The sequence below is a fragment of the Grus americana genome, chromosome 9 (genome assembly GCF_028858705.1).
Source record: "Grus americana isolate bGruAme1 chromosome 9, bGruAme1.mat, whole genome shotgun sequence".
NCBI lineage: Eukaryota > Metazoa > Chordata > Aves > Gruiformes > Gruidae > Grus > Grus americana.
In genome coordinates, this window is record NC_072860.1 from 10,500,519 (window position 1) to 10,514,833 (window position 14,315).

General features: G+C 40.3%; 1 protein-coding gene across 3 annotated transcripts in view; it reads right to left on the minus strand.

Annotated features, from left to right (window-relative positions):
* IRS1 (insulin receptor substrate 1) overlaps positions 1-14,315 on the minus strand; it is a 58,083-nt gene that overhangs the window by 31,085 nt on the left and 12,683 nt on the right. The window contains exons 2-3 of one of the 3 annotated variants that reach the window (XR_008578328.1): positions 2,583-2,939; positions 783-798 (exon numbers count right to left, since the gene is read on the minus strand). The exons of 1 other annotated variant lie outside the window; for it this stretch is intronic. The gene's annotated coding sequence lies outside the window, so the exon portion shown is untranslated. Of the gene's footprint in view, positions 1-782; positions 799-2,582; positions 2,940-14,315 lie in introns of those variants that run through there. One more of the 3 variants, XR_008578327.1, reaches the window with a different exon arrangement.

Consider the following 14,315-nt stretch of genomic DNA (forward strand, 5'->3'; position numbering starts at 1 on the left):
AAATATAAGCCATGTGATTTGCACAAAACAAATACAAGATTTGCTGGTCTAAAGGAAGGCATTTTGTAGCATGGGATAGGAATTCTAGTCCTAATTAAAATGTCTGAAGAAAAAAGAATTACAATGTTAAACAAATTGCCAAGTTGCAAAAGAAACAGTATATATATTGACTGTGATAATTAAAAAAAATATTGCACATGCACTTTTCAAAAGAAAAGTTAATTTAGTGCTTATGAGCACTCTGCTCCCTCAAGTCTGTGCTGACTCAGGAGAATGCAATCCCCCGTTTATCCATGGAACAGGTTTTCCGCCAACAGCTGATTCCTCCTACTTGCTTGAAACTCTTTCTGGCCTCTCCAGCAGCAGCAAAAACAAAGCTGTCAGTTGTCCTGGCAGCCAGCTTTAGTATGTAATAATGTTTTTAAAATAATAACAACTTAGAATATTAATAGCATACACCTTAAACAGGCTCAGGAGCAGAAATCAGGATCCAGCTCTGCCGAGGCGGCAGCTGGATCGCATTTGGCGGGAGGGCGCAGACGCAGCGAGCACCAGCGAGCTCTGGGCGAGGGACTGAACTTTGCCCCATTTACTGCGCTCACGTACCGCAGCTTTGGGTGAGGGACTGGAACAGCACGGCCCCAGCGCTCACAGGCAACAAGGTGTTTTCGTCACATTTAACACTTCTAAGTGACACATTTCCAGCTTAGGATCCAAACCAGCGGAGCAGGTAGCACCAAAAAGAGGATTTTTTGTTCTGCCTCTCAGCGAGCCACCTCAGTCCTTCATTCAACATATCTGTGAAGGGAAAGCAAAGCCGGGCAGCAAACAAACCTCATTTAACAGCTTTCCTATGACACCATAGTTCTTGACTTGAGGCATTTAAAAGTGTCTAACCCTACAACAACAAAATAGATCTAAAAGTAAATATTTGATGATTTCTAAACCACACACAAAAAAAAAAGTTAAAAGGTTGACCTAGAAATATTTTTAAATTAACTTAGAAAGGGCAAGAAGTGGGACCGCAGCTGAAGTGAAAGAAAAAGGAAAGCTGCATAGAAAACTAAGTCTCCACTAATTCCCAGCCTTAAATTGCCCCACACAAGTGCAACACTTACATGCCCTGGTAGCTCCTCTAAAATGGTTTATCAGACTGCTATAGGGAAGGAGAGCTGACGCGTCCCCTCCAGCCCCCCAGGTCACCTACTCACAAGATACAAAATACCCCGCTTCTCAGAACACTTTGAAATATTTTTCCATCATTTACGTGACCTCATCCTTAAGGACACTTTTGAAAACAACGTTCGATGCCTTCTGACTCACAGCCAGTGGTTTCACTGGCAGCCAAACATGTGCACTCCAAAACACTCTCTACAATCTAAATTGCAAATACAGTACAAGTATATCAAGTTCCCTTTACAGTTTATGGCTTCATATGTGAGGAGAAAAACCACTCAAAAATAAACAGAATCAAAGCTATACCCTACCTTATGGAAAGGACTTCAGTTATAGAAGGACTGTGAGTGTTTTGTCCAAAAAGATAGCCCAACTGTCTATTTGTGCTTCAATAAAGCTAAGCAAACAGCTTTCAGCAAGAAACAGAGGAGATCTTTGACTGATAGTGGGTAAAAAAAGCTAGTAAAAATTCAGAGTAAAAGGAAACACAGAGGGGAAGAAAAAACCCCAAAACCTTTTTATGCCCTGAAGTACAAGATGGAATAAAAAAAAAAATCTTCTGTGTCAGAATTATGGGTTTGGCATCAAAATTCGTAATTACCCTTGTATCTTCTCTCTCCCTTTCGCCTTTCTGAAATTCTAAGCTAATTTCGGAGCTCTCTGAACTTCTTCCCCAAGGCAAAGACACAAAGCAAACTTCTTTTGGAAAACTACCCTGTCTCTTCTGTGTGGCAGAGCACAGCTGTGGAAGGAAAGGGTGTGCTCTCTTTGAAGTCTCATTATTAGCACTTGTATCTGTTAAATATAGCTCTCCCTCCTGCATGGCTCGAGCGATCGCACTGTGCATTTTGATGCCTCTTGCTTGTCTGTACCAGTTGTCTGGCTGGTGCGCTCTCTCAGGTGCCCCCAAAAGAGGAACCTCCCAAGCTCTCTGGTTTCATCATCCCTGAAATCACTGAAGATTTAAATTTAGATGACTGGGGTCATAAAATTGAAGAGTTAGCAGCTCTTTCCCCCTCTTCAAAATGCTACAGTTCCAGGTTGTTTTACAGGGAGTGACCACGTCTGTCTCAGCTCTGCTGCACTGAGAAGCAGCTGCACATGTAGCTCACACAAGGTATACGGAACACACTACAAGCCGCATAACGATTGTGGGGAGGGAAAAAGACAGATCATCTGTCATTTGCTTTTTAACAAAATATCACTTGGCAGTAAAAAGGATCCAATTCTTATTAAATAATGAAAGATGTGCCTTTTAGGAAGATCGCTGTTATTCTTTAACACCAAGAATAGCAAGTAGAGACAGCAAGACAGATTACAGGGCAATGAAAGCAATCACACATGCGATTCGAAGTTAAACACAGAGGAAAGGAACCTAGTATACACATCATATTCCTGGTTACAACCTTTATGATGCAGGCTTGAAAAAAATCCTAGTGCCAGCACTTCTGGACAAGTTTCAGCAGAAACAGCTACCAGGATGGAGGACGGGGAGAAAGCTTGACAACTCGAGGTTTGCGAACAAGGTGAGGCTTATTGATTTGGGGTTTATGAAGACTTTGAATCTCAGCAGTGGCAGAATGTTATGTATTTGGACAACGCTCAGCCGGCGCTGTACAGGAACTGAAGTGATAACCAGTGATAATGATTATTCGTATTGTTTGCACTGCAACAGCATACAGGAGCCTCAGTCACAGTTGAAGGCCTCACTTTACTGGCCGCTGAACAAACAAAGTAAAATGACAGTCCCTGCCCCAGCAGACCTATAGGGAAAGAAAAAAAGAGACAAGTAGATACATCAGAGCACAGGGAAATTACAGCATAATATTTCTCAACATGTTGTGAGCCGCATGCACAACTTACCAAAGGCCACAGACGGGTTATTTCTCATTAATTAATGAACATATGGCTGCAATTGCGTAACTATTCAACATCCTTTCTGCATCCACATCAAAGAACTTCCATCTGAACAATGAGGCTTCTTATCTTTAATTATGCTTAGCAGACTAGTGCAGGACACAACATTAAAAGAGAGAGTGCTTGGAATTGGGCTTGGGTGTTTTCACTCCCCCTCTTCTCTTTAAAGTGACCATCATCTAAAGCTTTAGAAATACATCCTCATTATTATGATGTACCATATTAGCATTTGGATAGTCAGGACACCACAAGGAGATTAGCAATGGGTTACAGTGGCACGGCTTCTATTAATTCCTTCATGGCCAGAGGCCTTAGGTGATGTGGTTATTGCCTCCAAACTCAGCCCAGAGTCCATTGCAGAGGTCACCCATCAGGTATCCCATACATGAAATTCTAGGTTTCTCCCTTTTAAGTAAAAAATTCACTAACTAAGTTTTTTCTTAGGGACCTGCTCTTTATTTGGCATTTCCTGAAAAGATCCAGAAGGTTTTTCTTTGAAGTTTATTATTTTTCCCCTCCTCTATCTTTCTAGTCCTGAAACATGAGGGGAAAAAGTCTTTTTTCTCCTTCTTTGAACAATGCCTTGAGTTTTAATCATTGTTACAAAACCAATTAAGCACACATCTGTTCCTAACTCTCAAATAACTAGCAAGGTGGTAAAAAGTCCAAATCAAAATACTTGCTTGCAGATCTGAGAAACAAAACCTAGAATCTGCCTTGTGGCATAAAAAAAGTGCATCCCCTTCTAGAGCTTAACAGCAACATAAATTACTGATCTATTCCCTGCAAGTCAAAGTCGTATGTTGGGCAAGGTAAACTACCAGTTCATCTGTTGTTGATAATGACAGGCTTACAGAATAAGCCTCAAACATTGTATTTGTTGTACTAGCTAACTGCTACAAAGAGTTTAGTGTGACACATTTCCCAAGGAGCAAGAGATTGTACGCTTCCACAAGCAGAGAGAGAGATAAGATATCCTTTCAGGACAGTTATTCAAGAGAAAACAAACCAAACCAACAACAAATCCCCCATCTCACTACATAATTCAGCACAATCACTCCCATTTCTATTAATAACTGAAAATCATCTTAAAAATAACTACATAACTCTCCATAGCTGAAAGACAGAAAAATCACTAATTAACACTCCTAAGCAGAAATTCAGGTTTCTAACCAGAGGTGCTCAGTGCCACGTCAGTATCCCTGACCTAGCAGGTACAAGATAGGACCATGTAAGGAGATGCACACCCTTCTGGAGCAGGAGCTGAAAGTTAAACAGGAAGCCCTGGAGCTTCTGAAGAAATGCACTAGACTAACCATAAAGGATAAGATTTGGCTGCTTAACATCAAATGGGTTTACACAAAAAGAAAACAAAAGAACCTTTGTGCATAAGGCTCACTTCCAGCCATTAGAAAGTTTCTGTGATCCTAGCGGAGGAAAAGCCCCTTCAGCTTCACACCATCAGTACAATGCCTCAAGGCACAGTTATCGTCCTGCCCCAATGAAATAACTACTCTGAAAAATTAATGAAAATGTTGCAACAAGATGATCATGATTTCATGTCTACTTGAAGCCAGTACAAGTCTGTCCTGCTGTTTTGCCTTAAGTGTTCCCACCTACTTTACATATCCCCATCAGACACAGCATCCCCTCCTTTGCCCAGGCACAAGGGACTGCATAGCAGCATGATGAGTTGGACATGAATTAGAAACTGATTTCTCCCCTCCCCAAGCCAGGTTACTTTTAGCCTAGATTAGGTCCCTGATGTAGCTGCCTGCTCAGCTACAGGAATGTTGTACTCGCACGAAGGAGGCGGCAACATGGGGGCAGGAGTCAGAATGCTTCTCCAAAATGACAGTCTAAAAAGTAGCAGTGAAAGGATGGTGTACAAGCGTGCCCAAAGTCTTGCGCAGGTACTTGTGTACAAGTCCCACCCATGCTCTGAACTGACAGGGCACATACTCTGCCTTGGCTGTTCAGAGACACGTCTGTAACCACACCTGCTCCAGTAAACCTTTCTTCTTCCTGGGAAAGAGAAGGTCCAAATCAGACAGCATGCCCAGCTCAGCTGTCTGATTCAACATGGGAATATAATGTCATACACTGTGATCAAAACCATAAAGGGCTTACAGGGAAGGGGGGAAATCTGGTTTAGTCAGATGGAACTTGAGCTGATGACTGAACCTTGAATAGCCGTTCATACCTGCGGTCCACATAAGTAAACAAAGTCACTGAACTTACTCTGGTTAAAATTATACCCAGTTGTAAAAAACCCACAAAAAACCACCACCTTCTTGATTTGCTATGAAATGTCTCTATGTCTTCCCCAGAGGTCTAAATGAATCTTTCACTTTATGCCATCGTTTTCCTTTGCCCAGACCAGTCGCTATTTTGCATGGTATTAAAACACTTGTATTAAAATGCTAACTTCCTTAATTCACACTTTTTGTTTCTCTGTGCAAGTTTGTACGTAGGCCAGCCTTTAATGTCATAGCATTTTTTTCTTGCTTAATCAAAGCCTTGTGTGTGAGGACACTGACGCACAATAACTTGGTATTATTCAGCCAAATCAGAACACCCTATGTTCAACAGAAGCATAAACCAGATTTTACCAATCTATGACATACACGTCAGAAATATTTCACAAGTGATTTTCATTTCAAATCTTTGATTACCCTTTTTCTCTGGAAAACAATGCTCTTGGGGATTGGCTTGAACAGCACAAAGCACACAACTCTCACTCTAATGCACACATACATTTCCACAGGAAAGAAAGAACTAGAGAAAATAAGAGTTCAATAGTATTCACTGTCAGCTTTTAAACACTGATAAAGGACCCTTGGAAAAGAGCATTTCTGAACATACAGCAGCACTACAGCACTGCAAACCCTACCTACTTCCCTCTACTCTGTCTATATAACTGAGGAAACTCCACCCCAGTGAAGTCAATGGATGTTAAATGAGAATGTATCTCCCAACAGCGTGCAAACACATTAGCAAAGCCCTTTCTTCCTGCTGCCTTCAGGATAATGGTACAAAGGACTACCTGGCCTAAAAAATTTGACTGTGGTACAGAGAAATCAAAACTAAGCCTATTTTTCTAAGGCACTGCAATTCAAACTGCAAACAGATCCAAAGGCAACTGCAGACGTGAGGAAGAAACCCCAGGGAGATGTGTCTCGACCAGAAGGTGAAGCTGCTTCAAAAGCCAAATGGCTGAGCTAGATGGCCCTTGGAAAGGAGGTGCCACCACACAGTGTAGGTGAGCTGAGCTTGCACTGAACATCTGAAACAGTATGTTCAATGTTTTGGTCCAGTTTTTCTTATTTCTGGTTTCCATACCATTGCTAATAATAAACTGCCAGATGGCAACTGTTGTGTGACCTTCAGTTGCTGAAGCAGAATGAACTTGGGGCAATCCTGTCATTGACAAACACATCCACTAAAAGATGCCAAATATTTGCACTGCCAGAGCTACTTAAGGTGAAAGAAAACTACTCATCCATCTGGATCAGTGGATTTCCATGAGTCTATGAAGAGAAGGAATATAACTTGAACCCAGTAAGTCAAGTTCATGCAACACAAAATTTAAGGTTCTTTTTCCAAAGATCTAAGAAACCTGTGTCTTTGTTCTCTTCCATGTTTTTTGGAAACACCCAAGACACACCTTTATATTAAAAAAAAGGGGAAAGACCTAAAGTTCCCTCACTTCCTTGCTCAGAAAATACTCATTGTTTGGATGAGCCACAAAATTAACTTCAGCTGTAGAGAAAATGACTCATTAAACAGAACAATCAAAAATTTCACTGGAGAGAGGGGGAGGAGGTAAGGAGGAACTTTAACCTTCCCCCTCTATTGCCAAATAAATGACACAGTAGTTTGAAAAAACAAATAGAATGCAGTAATACTTCTTAATAGATAAGGCTTAAAACAGAAGACTACAGAAAATTGAGGCAAAGAGAAAAAAAAAGCCAAGCTACAGACAACTGTCGCTCTTGCAGCATTTTCATCCCCCAACTGTACTCAAATACATCTAGAAACTGCAGGGAGCAGCAGAAAGGCAGAGCTATCTTTAAGAGGTTACTTCCTAACGTAGATCACAATGTTAGAAGTTCAACAAATAGTTAAAAGCCAGTTTTGGTTTTACAATCACACATCTGCTGGACAACATGCATTCAGTTTTGTATCGCAGCACAAGGGATAACATGCAAAAGATTGTTTTAATAAAAGAACAAAAGTTTTCTTTCACAGACTCATCTGAGCTGCTGCAAGATCAGTAGGAAATGTTTCAGGAAGACTGATGTTTCCTTCTATCGGAGTCAGTTACTTATTGAATCCTCCTATAAACACTAAATTTGAACAAGAATTGAGGGCAGAAAGGTGGGAACCCTGCCTGTTTCTCATCTGACACCTTGAGTAACTGTATCAGAAGGTCTGAAAGACAGCTGTCTGAAGCTATTATATATATATATATATATTTCATTTCCACCTGAAAATGTTTTCCACATACGTATGACCTTATCTAAACCAGAAAGGCTAATTTGTCACTGTGGATTTTGGTTTTGGTGGTAAAGGTTTTTTGAGATGACGACTAACACAGGTAAATGAGTAGGAATACTAAAGCAGCAGGTGCAGGTTTGCCAGTAAAAGATGCCTTTTCTCAGATGCAGCTTCCTATTTTTCACCTGAACCAAAATAAGCCATATTTTTCAACATGTTTTTTTCAACAGCATAAATACACCTATACTGCATTCGCACTTAAAAGGGGTACCTCCAGGACGAGTGAAGAAGCAAACCCATTTTGATAAAACCTTTGTGATTCCAGCCCAGCACACCTCCAAAGGCTTCTGGGGCAGAGGGACTGGTGGTGCAGCTGGTTCTGGCCAACCCACAGTTGGTGAGGATCGTACCTCACTAAAGGCACAGTTTCACAGCAACTGTGTAAGTAGGCAAATTCAAACACACTTTTTGCAGCTGGTAAAAGGAGAACCCAGACCAGAAGCAGCAGTAGCAAAGGCCAAGACAATGGTGGTTTCAAGGAAACTAATCATGCAATGTGTTCTACTTGAAGTTTTAAATAACCCAAGTCCAGATTGGGGGAAAAAAGAAGTTGGGGAAAATTGGGGGAAAATGCCTGAAAGAATATTGCAGATGAGGTTTCACAGCTGGTTTTAACCAAACTAGGAGCAAGCTGCTGCCTAGAGAAGTGGTCTGGCATTCCCTCCTGAACACAGTTCCAAGTGCTCCCGTGCACCATCACCTGCTAGCAACCACAAGTGATGCCAAAACCAACTCTCCAGAGGAATACATGGTCAAGGAGACACACAACAGGGCAGTTGCCAACTACTTTAAATTGATGGCAAAGCTGTGCCTTGCATTCTGCTTCTAAAGTGGAACAATTACCCATACTTATCAGAGCTCCTTCTGGCCTTAAATCTGTCACACGCACCTGCATGAACTGAGCCTACAGACTCAGAACAGAGAAAATCACAATGGTAGAGGTTGTTACAGACTACAGGATATACAGATAAAGCCAGAGATGTGAAAAGAGATTCCAGACAGTGATTTGTATCACCCTTGACTTCACAAAAACAAACCAAAAACCTTCAAAAAGTTACAGTGAAGATCAGTAAGAAGCTACTGTAAGACTGTATCAGTTAAACACACAAACAGGTTGCAAAGCTCTAGAAGCAACAGGAGTCCTATAACGCAAAGGCTATCATCAAGTGTTCTGTAGTCCTGTTTATTCTAAGCATATAGCAGTCCTGCTAATAGTATTTTGCTTTTACTTGTTCCTTCAACCTAAATGCAAATGCTGAAATGTGACCCAAATCTATAACGCACAATTAACATCACAGGAGTTATTTGATAAAGGAATAAAAGCTGATGAGCTACTCTAACAAACATAGAAGTAAACAAGCTTGAATCAAGACAGATCAAACGTCTCGCCAATCTTCAGGAGAAGAATTTTTGGAAAAGATGAAATACCCAAGGTAGGAGATAAATTAGACATTGAATTACAGATCATTTTGTAGTACTTTAGAACTAACTCATTACTATAGCTAATTAAAATTAATGAGGCCTTGCTATTAATTCAAACAGAACAGTGTAGTAACAGCTTACAGTAAAAGAAAAAAAAGTTAAAGGGACACATTCTAAAATGAGGCATGTTGCCCTAGTGCCATCAACTTCAAGAAGGTACAGCAATTTACATCAATGGAAGTTCCCTCCTCTTCCCCATCAAGAAGAAAAATACTGCATAGTGCACTCATGCAGAAGGATCATCATTCAAACCCTCCTCCAAAATATGTTTACACAAGTGTTACCACCATCTTACACAATTTTTTTCCTCTAACAATTCTTGGCACATCAGTGCTTTCCACTACCGCAATCCCACAAAGTTATCAGCATAAGTAACTTCATTCATACCTTTGTTTAAAATTTTATAACAGCCTATCAAGGTAAGAGATTATGAATCATTCAAGCCATGAAAGCCCAATTACATCAACTGAAATCTGAGCTTCCCAGCATGATTCCAATTTCTCCTTCTGCTCACTCAGCCCTTGTACCCCTTCCTACACAACTTTGCCTTCTCTAACCTTGTCAGACTTCACTTTCAGAAGACCCACTAACTGGCCAGCCAATGTAAACAGCCTGCCTGTCACACCCTTCAATACATTTAACCACCGTTTCTCTATACTTGTGGTTTTGTGCTCTCCTCTCACCCTCCCAATCTCTTACTATTTCATGTATTGTCTGCTGCTCCTCCTCTGGATCAGACTAGGTCCTGTAACCAGGTCTTTTCTGTGCCCGCACTGTATTTCTGCATGATCATATCAGTTCAAATATATTTAATTATCATGATTATACTGACACTTGACTTCACGGTGGATTAATTCAAATTAAAGTGATTAAAACAATCAAATTTAGGTGAGCAAATGAGGAAACATCTTTTTATGTTCTTAACGGTCATTCTCAAAGAGCAATAACCACTAAATCATGCTGATCTGCAATATAACCTTTTAATTTAGCACTTGATATAGTCCCTAGTTAGACAATACTGTTAGTGTATATTTATGCAGATTCTTGATATAAAACTAATGACCAATATAGATCACTCTTTACTAGCTGGTTGAATTTTATATTTATAACTTTTCAAGTTGTGTTTGAATGAAAATCAGGATGAAACTGTGAAATAGTATGCTCTGTATTTAGTTATCACTTAACTAAAAACTAACAATATCCTGAACACATAAGGAAGTTGCTTAACAAAATAAACCTCACATTTAAAGAGAATTCCTCCTCTTTATTTACTAGGTGAAGTTGAGTGGGCTTGGCTACTACAGACTTCGAAATTTCAGATTTAGTAGAGTTCATGGGGTTTTTTAAAACTAAAAAACTTCAGAAAGGAAATCCGTTTTCCCGTCTTTTCAGTTTCAGTTGATCTCACTCAATTTTGAGTAAACTAATCATGTCATTAGGCTAGTCATATACTAAAATGAAAATAAATCTCTCTGGATACCTACTTAAGCAGCTGCTGTTCTCAAAAATAAGTTTCTAGCACTTCAAACCCTGATTCTGGATACTTCACCAATCACGTTCACTAGAGCAATGGTTTTATTTCCTCTAAACACTTGATAATTACATTGATTGAAAGGTCTCACTTAATTTAGGTAATATTAATATATTACAGCATATTTAGTCCTGAATACAGGTTTATTTTTGAGACAGCATTACAAAAATTGCTTCAACCTGAACCACCCCACTTTCTCAACCTCAGCTTGCCTTCTCCAGGGATGTGCTACCACCAACTCAGGGTCAAAACAGAATTTAGAAGAAACGTAAATATTTGCTCTCTTCCTGGGAAAGCACTACATAGAGAGGAGGGGAAAAGAGGGGATGTGCATACGGGGAATTGCATCAGTATAATTAGAGAGTTTTATCAGGCTGGTAAATGTCTGTGTAGGCAATCCCTTTGCTCTAAAGGGTATTTCCTAATTAAAAATATGCACCCCATTTTCCAGAGCCTTCCTACTGAAGAAACATCTCACCACCACCGCCCAATTAGATCAAATTGGGTGGCTGGCTGTTTTTGTTGTGTGCATGATAATACAAAGCCTCTCCAAGTTCCAGCTCAACAAAGGCTTGTGTGAAACAGGCTTTGAAGACACAATAACATTCGTGAAACAGGCTTTGAAGACACAATAACATTCCTCTTGCGAGTTTCAAGCCCGGAGGCTAAAAGCACCAAGTAACTATTCATTCTTCCATCTTGAGACACATTCCTAACCTAGTTCAAAGGCCTGAAAAAACATGCCCTAGCTACATGCCTGCACACCTTCAGAAGGGCTTTTCCCTTCTAACAGAGCTTGCTAGGGGAAGCAGTTTCATACAGAAAAGAATTAAATGTATTTGAGAGTTTTGTTTCATTTTTAAGAACCCTTAAATTGCTTGAAGTATTCAAGACTGTCTTGCATGTAAACTGATCAGCTATGTTAATCCACTTAAGAATAAAGTTTCACCATTTACATCTTTAAACTACAATGTGCACCGATGCTAGCAGGTATCAGTTCTTTAAGTTCTGCTCCTAAGAAGCCGCCATGGGAGGAAGGAGTGCGCACAGCAGTTGTAAAAGGGAGAGAGATGATTTGAGCTGTTTGGTTTCCATCACTGCTATTCCATTTAATTTCATCTGCCTCTGTTTTCATCTCAAACTGGTAAGATCTATGTAAATCACACATGGCTATCCACCCATATCAAGATATCCAAGGAATTCAAGAACATTCTGCATCATGTTCACCAGATGACGATAAAGTCAACAAAATACAAGATTATTTCCAAAATACTGACACTAGAACAAATATTAACTTTCAATGAGAAAAATATTTACAGTTTTCAACCTACAGCTTCCTAAACAAACTAAATTCCTCTTTATACATTTTATTTTGCTGTTTCTCAGAAATCTGAATGCCATTATGTGCAAAATGAGGAAATATAAACAGTTACTAAAAAATACGTCAGCCTAACTATAGTTGCCATTTACTTGTATGGAACGGAGGAAAACAGAGAAACAGCGGGAGCATGCAGATGAGTAAAGGCGGCTGACGTGCCACCACCCTTTTCAGTAAAGCAAGCTGTTTAAATCTGCCCAAACATCTTGTAGGAATACACCACAGATGTGCCAGCCAGCCTGCTTTTTGAGATTCCCGACCGACATGGAGTAGATAGCAAGTTCCCTGTGTCTGTAATCGTTTTCAGTACACGTAAGCTTTAGAAATGCTAAGGTTTCCCTACCTGTATTTCATTTTATGTCTGCGATCACGCAATTAACTATTTAGTACTCATGCACTTCCCTTTCTTTGTCAAAGGGCAACAAATATTTGTTATTCCGCAGCTTATTTGCAACTAGTTTAAAAAAAAAAAAAGGGGGAATAAAAAGAAACTGTGTTCTGCAATACAGACAATCAAAAGTGGACCAAGCGCTAAAAATACTGTAACACAGCAAAGCATGAAGGGACGGTATACTGTACCTGTGCCTTGCAAGCAAAGAAGTCAAAAAGAGAAATAGGGTAAATGTTGCAGGTTAAAGAAAGGCAATTTTTTTCACTTTTAACAAAGCAGTTCCTACCTGGCCAAAATATATTTTTGTCCTCCACAGGATTTCAGTAAGTCATTTTCATTTTCATCAGATGAAAATGGTTCGGTTTGAATTTACCATCACTGCAAAAAGGTGAGTATTGCTCTTTTTTCCCTTCCTGCAGCCTGATTGTACAGATCTTTGTTCCCACCAAAACAAGCAATACATTACCTTACTGACTTCTATGAGTCATTTCAAATCCTCTGGGCAAGCTGAGCTGTCCTACCTCTTTCAAGGACCGTGCAGCTGGGCTACCTGCTGTTGGTCACTTCCATGAAATACAACTGTACTACGACAGGAAAATCCTCATGGATGTATTTCCAAAGTAGAAAAAAAAAAAAAAAAAAAAGAACACTGTCTTAGCCTCAACTGATTAAACTTGTTAATTTATTTCCTCATTATTCCATAACATTCTGCTCCATAAATGCCACATTTTGCTATTTTGAAGTAACAAGTAATTCAGAATTTGTGATCAGGAGAGCAATCAGTAATTACGACAGCACAAACTTTTCTGAGGAAATGAATATTAATCTCAGCTTTCAGACACCATTCAGCCAACGTCTCCATCACTCACCTACAGTGCCTGCAAGAAGCAGAAATGGAACAACAGCCATTACTTCAGCAGAAGTGCCCAGACTATTTCCCTGAGTATCACCATGAGAGAACAAGTTCCGTGAAGCAGCACATTGTACCCTGCCAGGGAAGGCAGCAGACCTTACCAGCCCTATGACATGGTAAGCACAGGCGCAGCACAAGACATTCCATTACACCTGTATCTTCTCCAGGAAAGAGAAGACTTTTTTTTTCCTTTTCCCTTTTTTAGTATCAGTATGAAGGTTCTTGCATACCACATGCATCACTGCTGACACTTACTCCCTAACACCTTGTCGATCACTTGCATAGGACTCATCAAACAAAACTGGGAAGTTACTGGAAGACCACAGTCTCCTTGCTCTAGTAATTTTCAAGGTATTTCAGCAGAATGACTAAACGTTAGTGATGCCTGGGCACCAGCACTCCCCCGGTGTGCAGCGCACACAGAGGGCTTCTGAGCTCCGACTTTGGCTCTGAAGCTGAGAGGTCTCCCCTGTCGCTTGTCCTCTGTTCTCTAGGGGTTAAAAATTCCTCTTCTAACACAGCAATCTTCTCTTCAAAATGAAGGCCAGCTATGCTAAAGATGAATTACCATCCAGTGTTTTAATCTAGAAGTTTCCCTCACTGATACACATCAGCTGTCACTCTAGATGTCTTTTTGCATCTCTCACACACAGCGCAGGGTACAGGAAGCTCAAGTCACAACTGAAGCAAGTCACAGCTTCAGCCATGGCGTTTCGAGCTCCCAACCTCCCTTCCACTCCTCTGCTGTCATTTACAAACTGATAAACAGCGAGACCCCAGCTGAGATATGCCCTAAGAGGAGCCACGAACTCAATCTTCTACTTCCGATCTACATTTCCTGAGTTCTTTTACTCTCTCGACCAAGACACATGTCTCCTCCACAACTTTGGGCACAGCATTTAAACATGGATGTTACTTGTGACATACAGACGTCCAGTATCTTGTGAGGAGAAGGAATGGGTTTTTT